General features: G+C 37.1%; 1 protein-coding gene across 3 annotated transcripts in view; it reads left to right on the forward strand.

The window, feature by feature from the left end:
• The window catches only part of LOC107755349 (CREB-binding protein-like), a 55,497-nt gene that overhangs the window by 11,103 nt on the left and 39,512 nt on the right, over positions 1-4,882 (forward strand). The window lies entirely within an intron of this gene.

Genomic DNA, 4,882 nt, shown 5'->3' on the forward strand with positions numbered 1-4,882 from the left:
AGGTGGCGCATAGAGGAGAAACAACAATGTACAGTATGTGGAAAATAATGTGTTTTTTGAACCTTAAACCGCATAAACACATTTCATTACACCAAATACACAAAATAATGTTCTTTTTAGCAACATCATATGACCCCTTTAAATAAAACTAATTAGGAAATCTTGCTTGACATGCATGCTAATTTTTCAGTATTTTCTATTTTAGTTGAAAACTAAGCATTTTCATCTCTGAAATGTTCTGCTAGTAGCTAAATCAAGTGACCTAAAGAACTTTGTTAGTAAAAAGCATCGCTAAAACCAAAGCAGGGATTTAGAGACAATTCCGTGTTTGTGAACTGGGATGAAAGCAGGAAACATGACACTTTTACAAGATGGGATTCAGCCCAATAAAAACTTTTAGTGGTAAGCCATGTGACCAAACCAGCCCTGTGTTAACCTTCCACCGTGGTGCCAAGAGTTCCTTTCGTCTCTCTTTCCACTGCACTGCTGTCTTTCAGCAGCAGGTCTGGCCTAAACAGCCTTGTGAAACCTGAACCCGGTCTGCTTCTCAAAGCCGGCACGTGCTCGCAGTCTTTTGTGTGCAAACACTCCTAAACCCGAGAAGGAATTATAAGGATATATCATCTGTATCTTCAAATCCTGGTTCATGCTTTGTTGTTGTGCTGTTCTTAGGACATAAAGTAGGGCTGGCTAAAAAGATTGATTTTATCATCTTAATTTGAACTTCTTGGTATTGGTTTTTAAAATCCCAAGTTTTTAAATCTATGCCAGTGTTTCCTAAACCACATTTCACCACAGCACTGCAGAGTTTAAGGCTTAAGTGTTCATGAGTTCAGAAATCATTCTAATATACTGATTTGATGCTCAAGAAACATTTCTTACTATTATCAATGTTGAAAACAGTTGTGCTGCTTCATATTTTTGTGGAAAAACCATGATACTTTTTTTTTCTCCAGAATTTTAAAAGAACAGCATTTTTTTGAAATAGAAATCTTTTGTAACATTATAAATGTCTTGACTGTCACTTTTAATAAATGTAATGCATCCTTGCTGAATACAAATATCAGTCGCTATATTATAGTATCAAATCGATATTATAACTGAGAAATGCCCAAATAAACCTGAATGGAATCAGAATTAGAATTAATTTGGAGCAACATGAATAAATTATGAAAGAATTTTCATTTTTGAATGAACTGTCCCTTTAACATCCCATGGTGTAAACACTTGAATATGATTATTTTAAGATTGAAATGTGGGATTTATGGAGCGACAGAGATGGATAGCTGAGCTAGAAGTCTTGGTTTGTATGTATCCATTGCTATCCTCCCCATCCGAGTGAAATCCCAGGCAAGGCGCACCTGTCCCAGCTCAGATGGCCCGCTATCTTTCAGACGCTGTGAGCGACAGCTGTGGTCTGCTGCCGCGCGTAGAGACTATTTATAGTCCGTTGCCGGAGCCACTATAACGAGCTTCAGCCCGATGGTGGAGGGAGAAATCTGGATCCCCGTTGGGACTCGAGACTCCCAAGGTGCTTCCGAACGTGTATGTTGCTTTGCATTTTGGCTCTGCTCCAAGCACGGAGAGGGCGGGATGTTGGCACTAGACAGCTGAGTGTGTAAGCGAGGACTTGCACGAGTCTGGCTCCGTGATGTGGGTCATTAAACAGGGAGCGAAAGAAAAGGGATGATCCCTACTCCTGCCTCCCTCATGTTTAGCACCTGCTGTATCTGGCAGCGTGTCTGTGTTTACTCTCGAACCGGTGGGACCTCAGCGCTACCCATGCTGCATCTCAATCAGAGTCGCGCATAGATTGACAATGTTGCTCTGGGAAATACCACGCCAAAGTTGACCAAGATTTCAGGGCTGCGAAAACAGGCTACTTTCAGAATGGGAAACTAGTGTGTGAAATACTGTGTAGTATGTACTGTGTTCTGCCTACTATTTTATATAAAAATACCATGTGAAATGTTCTGCTTTGGTAAATATTACAAACGTAGTACGCTACATTGTCATTTGACCACACTAGCGTACCTGCAATTTTGCTCTTTGTATTGTTGTAAAATACATTCATGAAAAACAAGAAAATATATTTATTTATAAATATATACTGCAAGTTAAAAGACATTTCTTTTAAATGTAAGTAATGAAGGCAGCAAAATATGATAGATAGAACAGAACAAGAAAGACCATTAATAATCTTTATTTGCGCAAATTATTATAATATGAAAGGGTATGGCTCCAATACAGAGTGGCACAAAGCGCTTATGAGCATCTCGTGTGCAGAATGATGCGTTTGAAGCAACACGGAGTCACAGCGTGCAGCATAGAAAAGTTCAAAGCACAAAGGGAAGGGATATTTATGCGTAGAGTATTATATCAGTGAAATAGTTTGAGCAGTTTTAAATCTCAGTTATTGAGCGCTCTTGAAGAGGGTTTCATCGTTTTGACTGTCGTAACCGAACGCAACACGCAGTTTGAATGCTGAATGGAGGATGAACGACAGCTGCATCGGAGAGAAGAGTTTACGTGAACTTGAATTTAACAACTTAAATATTCATCTGCACCTCACTTTGAACTATGAAACAGCTTCAGAACATTTGAAATATAGTGCACGAAAACTTTATGGTGCTTTATAATGTTTTTGTGGCTTTCGTGGGGCTTAACAATAACACAGAATAGTATACTCACAATATCGGATTTGGATCGGTCTTGTCTGACCGATACCCGATCGGGCAGAAAATGCCAGTATCGGAGCTGATACCGATACTAAGTATCGGATCGATGCATCCCTATTGTATACTGCGTATATTTTTATAAAACTAGTATATGAAATAATCTGCAGTGGTAAATGTCACTTGACCTCACGAGTCTTTGGCATGCTATTGGCAGTATGCACTGTATATACTACCTACGATTAAAATAAACATATGAAACAGCCTTCAATGGTAAACATAACAAACAGTAGTATGTTAAATTGTCAACTAAACCTCACTAGTGTGTGATATACTATAAAGTATGTACTGTATACTGCCTGTGATTTTATAAAACCAGCATGCAAAACAGTCTTAATGGTAATCGTTACAAACAGTAGTATGCTACATTGTCATTTGACCTCACTAGTGTGCGGCATACTATGCAGTAAGTACTTTATATGCTTTATATACCTACGATTTTATATATATAATATATATATATATATATATATATATCAAACAGTCTTCAGTTTTAACCTTTACAAACAGTAGTATGCTACATTGTCACTTGACATCACTAGTGTGCAGCATACTATGCAGTATGTACTGTATACTGCCTGCGTTTTTCTAAAAATATGTAAAACACTCTTCATTAGTAAACATTGCAAACAGTAGTACAATACACTGGCGCTAATGTGCAGCATACTATGTACTGTATACTTTCATAAAAGTAGTATATGAAACGGACTGCAGTGATAAATACTACAAACAGTATGCTACATTTTTGCTTGAGCTCACTAGTGTACAGTAAAGTATGCAGTATGTTCTGTATACTGCCTGTGATTTTATAAAAAAATAGCATGAAATTGTCTTCAGTGGTAAACTTTACAGTAGTATGCTACATTGTTGCTTCTCCTCACTAGTGTGCGGCACACCATGCAGTATGTACTGTATGCAGGGCTCTACGCTAACTTTTCTTTTACTTTAGGAGCACTTTCAAAATTTTAGGAGCACCTTCTAATCAATAATCCTATTTTCGAAGACGAAATAGAGCAAAATCAGATAAAATTTAGATGTTATAGTCAGACAATGCATGTCACTTAAAATTAAATTCTTGTTTATTGAACTGTTGTATTAAATCAGTATCACATTTACAAACTCCCTTTAAAAACAAATATGATGAAGATCTGGTCAGTCGCACTGGTGCTCCTAAACGTTTTTTCATAGTCGCACGCAGTAGTTTTCAGTCGCACTGTAGAGCCCTAGTATGCTGCCTGTGATATTGTAAAAATGCCATGTTAAACAGTCATAGCCTAAATGGTAAACGTAAGAAATAGTAGTATACTACATTGTCACTTAAACTTCAATTGTGTGTGGTATACGATGCAGTATGTACTGAATACTTGTGTTTTTATAAAATACTATGTAAGTCCTGCAGTCCTGCAACAAACTTTACTAACTGTAGTACACCACATTGTCATTTAACATCTCTAGTGAATGGTGTAGTATGCAGTATGTACTATATACTGGTTGCAGTTTAAGCAGGCTTGTTCTCTTTAGAAAAACATTGAGTTAATCATTATCAAATCCATTAATTTTGCACCTGAATCGGTGGTGATATCATCTCTAGCATCCGTCCTGTTGTGTTGGTGGCATTTGCTCTGCTAAACATGCTAACATCTGTCGTTAGTCTCTCACTGTCACAGACGTGATTGAGAACGTCTCCTTCCTCCCAGCTGTTCTGAGGTATCATACACACTCCTGTGTGTGTATTAAGTGTCAGTCGTTCATTAGCAGATTTTAATAGATGAGGTGGATTTATTAAAGCTATTAGCAGACTCAGCGGTGGATCAACCTCATGCAGGCATATTGATTTAGACTACTGCTCTCTCTCTCCTGTTTTCCCTCACAGCATGGAGCTGCTAAAACAATATTTTCATGGCGTCAAAACCACAGCTTTCATTAGACCCTTAATAATATGAAATTTAATAGACCCTAGTCAGAGTAGACAAGCATATTTATTTTGTAGGAATGCAGAGTCGAATTCGCCATTTTAGTCTCTTTATGTTTTAAGCTTAAATTGTAGAAACCTCAGTTTTTTTATTGGAAAATTATATATTTATTAATTTATATATATATATATATATATATATATATATATATATATCGCACTCTTTTGTTTTGTG

This window comes from Sinocyclocheilus rhinocerous, unplaced genomic scaffold (genome assembly GCF_001515625.1).
Source record: "Sinocyclocheilus rhinocerous isolate Xijiao unplaced genomic scaffold, SAMN03320098_v1.1 scaffold2307, whole genome shotgun sequence".
In the NCBI taxonomy this organism is placed as follows: domain Eukaryota; kingdom Metazoa; phylum Chordata; class Actinopteri; order Cypriniformes; family Cyprinidae; genus Sinocyclocheilus; species Sinocyclocheilus rhinocerous.